This window comes from Balaenoptera borealis (genome assembly GCF_965194805.1).
Source record: "Balaenoptera borealis genome assembly, chromosome: 5".
Lineage (NCBI taxonomy): Eukaryota > Metazoa > Chordata > Mammalia > Artiodactyla > Balaenopteridae > Balaenoptera > Balaenoptera borealis.
The window spans coordinates 6,016,899-6,027,001 of record NC_138862.1 but is presented as its reverse complement, the minus strand read 5'-3'; the positions used below and the strand labels follow the sequence as shown (position 1 = coordinate 6,027,001).

The following is a 10,103-nucleotide window of genomic DNA, read 5'->3' as shown; positions in this document are numbered from 1 at the left end:
ATACCATGCAGTATTTGCAGCATTTGTCTTCTCCCTATGGTTTACTTCACTTAGCATTATGCCCTCCTGGGTTATCCATGTTGTTACAAAGGGCAGGATTTTTTCTTTTTTAAGGCTGAAAACATTCCATTCCATCATTCATATGTGTGTATCCCATTTTCTTTTCTTTTTTGAAGATTTTTTTTGATGTGGACCATTTTTAAAGTCTTTATTGAATTTGTTATAATATTGCTTCTGTTTTATGTTTTGGTTTTTTGGCCACGAGTCATGTGGGATATTAGCTCCCACCCTATGGATGGAACCTGTACACCCTGCCCTGGAAGGCAAAGTCTTAACCACTGTACCGCCAGGGAAGTCCCCCCTACGTTTTCTTGATCTGTTCATCTGTCCACACTTAGGTTGTGTCTATACCTTGGCTATTGTGAATAATGCCGCCGTGAGCACGGGACTACAGACAGCTCTCTGAGATATTTTCATTTCCTTTAGGTTTTATACTCAGAGATGGGATTGCTGGATCCTGTGGTAGTTCTGATTTCTTGAGGAACCTACGTACTCTTTTCCATAGTGGCTGCACCTGTTTATATTCCCATGAACAGGGCACAGGGGCTCATTTTCCTCCACATCCTCGCCAGCATTTGTTATCTCTTGTTCTTTTGATAATAGACAACCTAACAGGTGTGAGGTGACATCTCACTGTGGTTTTGATTTGCATTTCCCCGATGAGTCCCTGATGATTACTGATGTTCAGCATGTTTTCACATACCTGTTGGCCATACGTCTTCTTTGGAAAAAATGTTCACATCTTTTGCCCATTTTTAAACTGGATGATTTGTTTATTTCTTGTTGTTGATAACAATGTATTACTGAAGGGTTATCCCTACTCACCTCACACACCCAGGAAGTTGGGTTATTGGGTGGACACAGTGCAAACAGAAGATTAGGGAATTAACATTGGATAGAAATGTCTCACAGTTAAAATGAGTAACTGATCTAAAAAAAAAAAAAAAAAAGAAGTCAGCTCCTTACCAGTCTGCACAGACAGCTCCTGCAGAGCGTGGGCATTGTGCAGGGGCTGACAGACAATATGATGAAAAGACATCTTTTCACCGAGTGCCAGTAGGGTTTTGACTTTGTGGAAGAGATGAGAAAGGGAGTCTGTTTAGATCATTCCTACGTGTGGTGAGATACCTTACAATTTCATAATCAACATTTTTGCAATATCTGTGCCAGTCATGTGTGTGTGTGTGTATGTGTGTGTATGTATGTGTGGTAAATATTGCATCTAACTTTTAAAAAAATCCTGTTTCTGTTTCACTTTTTTGTTGGTTTGTTTAGGTTTCTGACTTGTTGGGGATAAATACAGCTTCCAAAACCCTTTCCAAATCAGCAGTAATCAGATATTGTGAAGTTATTTTTCACTCTTCCTTTATATTAGCATGACAAACTTTAAAAAAGTCTCTGTTATGTTTTTACCCTTTGTAAATATTAATATCACCTCCCATCCCCTTGTCTCCCTCATTTACTATTTCTGCCCCCGCTTCTTGAAATGGAGGAGTAGAATTTAATGAAGATAGAGATCTGGGGAAGTGTCATATTCCGGTGAGCACTGGGGCATGGGACATGGCGGCTGTGTAGAGTGTCTTATAGACAGGAAGTCCCTAGAGCCACATTTGTGGCTAAATGCATGCTGATTCTGCCCATCCTTACATGTACTAAAATATTTCAGTTAAGTTGTGTAGTCTGGCAGATGGCCATCCTTTATGGTGTTTCGTCTTAAACAGCTACAAGTAATAGGCAAATTGTTTCAAAGAGAGTGCATTTAATATCTTCCTTTTGGTGAAGTAAGTCAGACAAAGACAAATACCGTATGATCTCCCTTCTATGTGGAATCTAAAACAAAACAAAACAAAAAACTGAGCGCATAGAGATCAGATTGGTGGTTGCCAGAGGCCGGGGGTGGGGATTGAGGGGTGGAGGTGGGGTGGGCGGTAGGCAAAGTGGGTCAAGGGGCTCAAAATGTACAAACTTCCAGTTACAAGAGAAATAAGTTATTTTTTATTACAAGAGAAATAAGTTTTTTTAAACATGGTAAAAAAAAACCCTATTTATCTATCCATCTATCTATCTATCTAGGTATATCTTCCTTTTAAGGAATGGCTGCACATCTATTAAGACCTGTTTTCTCTGTTCTTTCATGTTTTCTTTCTCTTTTCAAGTCAGTTCATCTTATATAGTTCCTTTGTTAGATAAACTTAAAAAGTAATTAAGCTCTGATATGTGCAGAGAGGATTTCAATATGAGGTCCACTGACATTTAACTCCTGCATATGCAACTCGGAGTGTAAAGATATTTCACTAAGTTGTCACCTCAAAAAATTGACAAGGACAGTGCTGTCTTTGCGAAGATTCTTCCAGACACTGGCACCCTTTCTTCTGTATGATTTCTAAGTAGGTGCTTTGAATAAACCAGGACGACGATTAATGTCTGGTTTTATGAGAGGCTACATGCCTGGCCAGGCTTCCTTGCGTGGGTGACAAAGTTCATCCTTTCATCAGGGGACCAGCGCGCAGCCCTCCTTCCTCAGTCCTGCCTGCCCAGCTGCAGGCAGAAGACAAGCGCAGACTCAGGTCAGTTCAGACCAATTCTGGAAGGGTGTCAGGGTCTCCATCGCCTCCTGCCTGGGCATGGACTTGGACTTGGGCTCCGAGCCAGGCACTGGTGTCCCAGGGGAGTCTTTTGCCTTCTCAGGATGCTTGTCTATTTGACCCAGCTTCTGATAAAATTTTTACTTGATTCTCTGCCAGAACTAGATCCTCGTCCTGGGTCCTGGTTCCAATGGCCGTGAAACTCGGCTTGGCCCTGGTGCTCTGTTGACCTCCTCTGCTGTTCCTCCCCACCCCCAGGAAAGTCCCTTGAATGGGTAGGGGCTACTTCCAGCCCTCCTAATTCCAGACTTTTCTCCTTTGCCCTTGGCCTGAGGACTGGGCTCCTTTGAGTTTTTGTGGCTGGTCTCCTGTGGGTTTTGACAAGACTTTTCTTTGTTTACGAAGGGAGTGAACCTGTGTCTGAAGCAACATGGTGAAGGGGTGGTTGAGGTGATTTGTAGAGATTTTGACAATGAACGTGGCCTTCCTTGAAAACCAGAATTATGAGATATGGATATGGTGGAATGAGACTCATTTGAAAGAACACATCAACCAGAATTTTTATATCTAACTTTGAATGTTTTCCCATAGCCTCAATAGAAAAAAAAAGAGCCAGAGGTTGTGTGAGACCAAGTAGGGTAAAGGAAGTAGCTGGCCATCTATTCACGCATTCATGGAGGGATAAAGACTTTGGACGCTGGACCCAAATGCCTGGGTTCACATACCAGCTCTGTCAGGTACTTGTTCTGTGACCTTGGGCAAGTTACTTAATTTCTCTCTGTCTCAGTTTCCTCAATTGAAATCAGAGGTCATAATGGTATTTATCTCATTGGGTGTGTTTATGAGATTAAATGGTTCCATAGCTATAAAGTTTTACAACAGTGCCATTATGTAATATGTACCATAGAACTTATAGCTATTACTATTATTTGCCTTTTATGTGCCAAACACTTAAAACCATGTTGTATAAAATTGCTTCGGATCAAGAATGAAATATGAAAACGAAGTAACAAAACTGGTTTTCTTTTATTGAATGAAAAAAAAAAAGCACCTTGGTTTTAAAAGCAATTGCACCCAAAATGTGCCCAAACTATTTTGGGCAACAGCAGAATTGTTGGAATAAAATGACTAACGTCAGGGCCACAGTATTTAATTTGATGTATCAGTTTTGGTTCCTACACCTTATATTTAACTTCTGACTCTCTGTAATTATTTGAAGCCTTTCCTGGGCGTTACTATTTAAGTTTTCAGCTTTGTCTATGCTGTTTCTTACCATTTCTAATTTATTGATTAGTTTTGTAGAGGCATTTTGCACTCAGGATGTTTCCTGAACTCTGCAGGTTTCCTTTCTAATCTCATTTCTTAACCTTGTGCTCTCATGTTTTCTTTCTTGTTTTGCTGATTTTATGTTCTTAATTTCTTGTAGCAGATCATTTATCGCAAGAACTTTTTTTTTGGTGGCTTAGGGTGTGGTCAACATTTTTAAACCGTGAAGTGCATGGTATGACACAGACAGCTTTAAAAATCAGAGTTTAGAAATACTAATCACTCCAGTTTCTAATGAACGTGGCCTTCCTTGAAAACCAGAATTATGAGATATGGATATGGTGGAATGAGACTCATTTGAAAGAACACATCAACCAGAATTTTTATATCTAACTTTGAATGTTTTCCCATAGCCTCAATAGAAAAAAAAAGAGCCAGAGGTTGTGTGAGACCAAGTAGGGTAAAGGAAGTAGCTGGCCATCTATTCACGCATTCATGGAGGGATAAAGACTTTGGACGCTGGACCCAAATGCCTGGGTTCACATACCAGCTCTGTCAGGTACTTGTTCTGTGACCTTGGGCAAGTTACTTAATTTCTCTCTGTCTCAGTTTCCTCAATTGAAATCAGAGGTCATAATGGTATTTATCTCATTGGGTGTGTTTATGAGATTAAATGGTTCCATAGCTATAAAGTTTTACAACAGTGCCATTATGTAATATGTACCATAGAACTTATAGCTATTACTATTATTTGCCTTTTATGTGCCAAACACTTAAAACCATGTTGTATAAAATTGCTTCGGATCAAGAATGAAATATGAAAACGAAGTAACAAAACTGGTTTTCTTTTATTGAATGAAAAAAAAAAAGCACCTTGGTTTTAAAAGCAATTGCACCCAAAATGTGCCCAAACTATTTTGGGCAACAGCAGAATTGTTGGAATAAAATGACTAACGTCAGGGCCACAGTATTTAATTTGATGTATCAGTTTTGGTTCCTACACCTTATATTTAACTTCTGACTCTCTGTAATTATTTGAAGCCTTTCCTGGGCGTTACTATTTAAGTTTTCAGCTTTGTCTATGCTGTTTCTTACCATTTCTAATTTATTGATTAGTTTTGTAGAGGCATTTTGCACTCAGGATGTTTCCTGAACTCTGCAGGTTTCCTTTCTAATCTCATTTCTTAACCTTGTGCTCTCATGTTTTCTTTCTTGTTTTGCTGATTTTATGTTCTTAATTTCTTGTAGCAGATCATTTATCGCAAGAACTTTTTTTTTGGTGGCTTAGGGTGTGGTCAACATTTTTAAACCGTGAAGTGCATGGTATGACACAGACAGCTTTAAAAATCAGAGTTTAGAAGTACTAATCACTCCAGTTTCTAATGAAATATTCCAAATCAGACGCAAGGCAAAAAATGTTCCATCTAGAGATGGAACCAGGGATGGAGAAATAGCCATCCAGAGATACTTCTCTTGTATTTGCTGAGTATCACCAGGACCTGTGTGAGAACTTTTCACCCACTTCTGGGAGGATATTTCCTTCCAGACTGGCTTCTGCACTTTGCTTTCCCCCTTTTCCTCTGTTGTAGTTACGTATATTTGCCCTGCCATTTCTTTTTATGTCAGGTATATTTAACAAGGGCAGGTTCAGCTGTACCTTCAGATATAATTTGAATGACTTGTCCTTGATTGCTTCTGTTCCTGTGTGAAATGTGTTTTCTTCTCTGAGCTTCGATTTGTGTCCTGGACATCATGTTTTATCTGCTTTTCTGTTACCTAAGGAGATGAATGAGGAAGAGGTGTAGCTGGAATTGTGGCTATTTATGATTTTACGATCAGTGGATTTAATCTCTATTTATTTTTCCTGTCATTTTATTCAAAGTTGCTTGGAAAGTTCTGGGGAATTCACAACATGACAGCAGCATTCTTGTACGTTTGTGTCTCCTTTTGCACACACATGTGAGTTTCCTTTAGAGTACACTTCTAGAAAAGAGTAATCGGGTAAAAGGACATGTTATCCCCATCTTTCCTAGATACTGAAGAATGCTTTCCAAGGTGGTTGTACTAATTTATACACCCACCTACTGTATAACCTACTGTATAACTCAGTATGCAATTTCTGTTTCTCTGTAGCCTCATCAACGCAGAATTATTGGACTTTTATGAACATAGGGGTGCATGTATCTTTTTGAATTATAGTTTTATCTGGATATATGTCCAGGAGTGGGATTGCTGGATCATAGACTTTTAAATTTTTGTTAATATGATGGGTATGAAATAGTATCTCTGTTTTAATGTGCGTTTGCCTGATTCTAGTAAAGCAGCTTTTCATATATATGTATACATAATAATAAAAAAAGAAAAAAAATATAAAATTATTCTTCTGTGAATGGTCTATGTCTTTTGCTCATTTTTCATGTGGGGGTATCTTTTTTATTGATCTAGAGAAGTTTTTTTTAGAAATTCCAGATCCTTCATTTTAGTAATACACATTGTAAGTATCTACTACTAGTCTATGGCTTATATTTTTATATTTTGTTGGCCAATATTTTTCCACTTTTAATTTGCCAAATTTTCATTTATAGTTTGTGCAGTTTTTTCTGTCTTAAAATTTCCCCCACTTTACGGTTTTAAAGATTACCTCATATATTTTCTTCTATTAGTCTTTAAGTCTTACTTTTCATGTTTAGGTTTTTAATCCTCCTTGGATTTACTTTTGGTATGTTTTGAGCTAGGGATTCAGATTTAATTTTTCCATATGAATAGTCAGTAGTCCTAGTTCATTCATTGAATAGTAAGTCCTTTCCCTGGTGATTTGTGATGTCATTTCTGTGAGTATATATGTAGATTTCTGAGCTGTCTATTCTGTTTTATTGGTTGTCTTGATCTGCTCAAGCTGCCATAGCAAAAATGCCATAGACTGGGTGCCTTAAACAACAGAAATTTATTTTCTCACAGTTCTGGAGGCTGGAAGTGGGAGATCGGGGTGTTAGCAGGGTTGGGTTCTTATGAGAACCCTCTTTCTGGCTTGCAGATGGCAACCTTGTGGCTGTGTCCTCACAAGAGAGTGAGATCTCTCTCTCCCTCTTCTTAAAAGGCCATCATATTGGATTAGAATCCCACCCTTATGACCTCATTTATCTAATTACCTTCTAAAAGCCCTGTCTCCAAATACGGTCACATTGGGGTTAGAGCTTTCTTTTGTGGGGGAACAATTGGGTCCATAACTTTGCTCTATTTGTCTATACCTCACAAATACTTCATTGACTTAAAATATCCTTACACTAAGCCATGATATATCGAGCAAGTTTTCTTTATAACATATTTAGCTGTTTTTAGCCTTTTATTCTACATGTGAATTTTAGGTTCATTTGTCGAGTTGAGTTCAAAAGTTTGTGGGTCTATTTCTGGGATTTCTGTTCTGTTTTGTCATGGTTTTATGGTTTTGCTTGTTTCTGCCCAAATACCACAGTGCTTTAATTGCTCTCTTTATAATATGTCTTGCTATGATAGGGTAAGTTTCCCCACCTTGTTCTTTTAAGCCACTTTTCTAGATCTTATAGCTATGGGGGGAAATGGTATCATATTTATGATATTGCATCTTTCTATCTATGAACATAGTATGTCTATACATAGTTTGTGTCCTTTTGTTATATTTGTTATTTATTATATTGCTATCTGTTGCATTGTTCATTGAATGTTCCTTAATAACATTTTAAAATATAGCAATCTTGCACATCTGTAGTTAGATTAATTCTTGATACCTTTCTTATAGTATTTGATGCCCTTGGAATGAGATTTTTGTTAAGTTTTGTGCTGCTTTAAAAAATATTCATTTTGAAATAATTCTAGACTTACAGAAATGTTGCAAAGATTGTACAGAGAGTCCCTGTAAATCTTTCACTCAGCTTCTCCTTTACATGGTTATGTAAGATATTAACACTAATAGTTCAGCTATTGAGATCAGAAAATTAACATTGACACAGTACTCTTAATTAATCTTCAGACCTTATTTGAATTGTGCCATTTTTCTTGCTAATGTCATTTTTCTGGTCCAGGATCCCAGCAAAACCCCATTTTGCATTTGGTTGTTATGTCTCCTGATCACCTTCAATCTGTAGTAGTTCCTCAGTCTTTCTTTGTCTTTCACAAACTTGATATTTTGGAAGAGTCCAGGGCAGTTATCTTGTAGAATGTTCCTCAATTTGGATTTTCCTGACATTTTCTTAGGATTAGATTGAAGTTATGCATTTTTAACAATAGTAACACTGAAGTTTGGTAAATTGGATACATTTTCTTATTGGTTATAATAGTTTATATGTAGATTCTCTTGAATGTTTTATATAGAAAATTGTATTAGATATTTTGGTTATTTGTGTCTTCCTAGGATGTGGGAGGGTTTTACTTCTCTAAACTTTTGAAGTTAGGCACAGTCATATGATTTTTTTTTGTCAGTGAAATGGGAGCTGAAGTGGTGAATGCTAAGAGATTTAATTGCAGGTGCTTGATTTTCCAGGTCTCTATTCTCTGCTTGTGTAAGCACGTATTGATATGAACATGTCATAAGAAAAATAGCATAAAATGATAAATCAATGTATGAAGGATAGCTTCCTTCAAAAGTAGCCTGGATCAGCAATGGACTTTGCTTATGTGAAAATAAACTTTTACAGTGTTTAGATCTGAGATTTTGGGGTTGTTTGTTAATGTGACATAATCTAGACTATTTGGTTTGATACAATATTTTCTGTAAATAATAATATCATAGTTTCTTTTCTTCCAATTCTTGTTTCTCATTTCTTTTTCTGGTCTTATTGCATTGGCTGGGGACTTGAGTACAATATTTGATAAAAGCAGTGATAATAGACATTCTTGTCTTGATCTTGACCTTGAAGGGAATTCTCTTAAGTTTCACTATTAAGTATGATGTTTATGATTGGGGTTTGATGAATACCTTCTCAATTATGAATTAGTGCTGAATTTTATTGATTCCATTTTTTTTGGTTGCATCCCTAGAGATAATCATGTATTTTTTTCCTTCATTTAATTTACTGATATAGTATATTAATAGAAACCTGATATATTATTTAGGACCTTTACCATTTATGTCTGAAGGAGATATTGTTCATAATTTTCTTTTACTTTTGCTGTCTGAAGTTGAAAATTTTTTTTCTGTTTCTCTAAAACAGCTTGTATAAAAGAAAGATTTTTATCAGTATTCTGTTCCTTTAAATTTTGTACGTTTAAATCTCAATCTTTTTGAATTGTTGTCTTTTAGGGTGGGGTAAGGTGCAATATCTTTAATTATTGTTTGTTTATTCAGGTTCTATTTCTTCTTCAGTGAACCTTGTTATTTGTGATTTTTTTACAAAATGATTTCATGTAAGTTGAAATTTATTGCATAAAGTTGTTCATAATATTCCATTATGATTTAAAAATGTTTATTTCTTTATGGTTATGGACCTTTTTAATTTTTAATATGATGCATTTGTGCCTCTTTTCTCTTTTCTGGTTAAATCTTGCTAGAACTTTATTTTATTGGTGTTTCTAATAAACAGTTTTTGAATATGTGGGTATCTCCTCTGTTTTATTCTCTATTTCATTCATTGCTACTCATCTCATTTCCCCATCTTTTTTGCCTTTTTAATGTTTATTGTCTTTTCACTAGCTTCTTGAATTATATGTGTAGCTTATTTTAAATCCTTTTTCTATCTGTAAATTTATTCTTAAGTGATTTTTAGTTGCATTCCAGAGGTTTCAATATGTTGTTCTTTCATTGTTATTTGGTTTAAAATATCCGTTGTGAATTCCACTTTAAGCCATAAATTATTATTATTATTTTTTTGATTTATTTGATCATTCATTTATTTAATTTATTTTTGGCCATGTCAGGTCTTAGTTGCGGCACACGGGCTCTTTGTTGCAGTGCGCAGTCTTCTCTCTAATTGTGGCGTATGGGTTTTCTCTCTCTAGTTGTGGTGCACAGGCTCCAGGGCACGTGGGCTCTGTAGTTTGTGGCACGCAGGCTCTCTAGTTGAGGTGTGCAAGCTCAGTAGTTGTGGCATGTGGGCTTAGTTGCCCCGTGGTGTGTGGGATCTTAGTTCCCTGACCAGGGATCGAACCCACATCCCCTGCATTAGAAGGCGGATTCTTTACCACTAGACGACCAGGGAAGTCCCAGCCATAAATTATTTC

The 10,103-nt window shown here is 36.7% G+C and overlaps 1 pseudogene across 2 annotated transcripts in view; it reads left to right on the top strand.

Moving 5' to 3' along the window:
* The window catches only part of LOC309629624 (beta-1,3-galactosyltransferase 5 pseudogene), a 54,276-nt pseudogene that overhangs the window by 515 nt on the left and 43,658 nt on the right, over positions 1–10,103 (top strand). Inside the window, exon 2 of one of the 2 annotated variants that reach the window (XR_014249473.1) lies at positions 3,237–8,991. The exons of the other annotated variant lie outside the window; for it this stretch is intronic. The product of XR_014249473.1 is annotated as a beta-1,3-galactosyltransferase 5 pseudogene (transcript). Of the gene's footprint in view, positions 1–3,236; positions 8,992–10,103 lie in introns of those variants that run through there. 2 annotated transcript variants of the gene reach the window in all.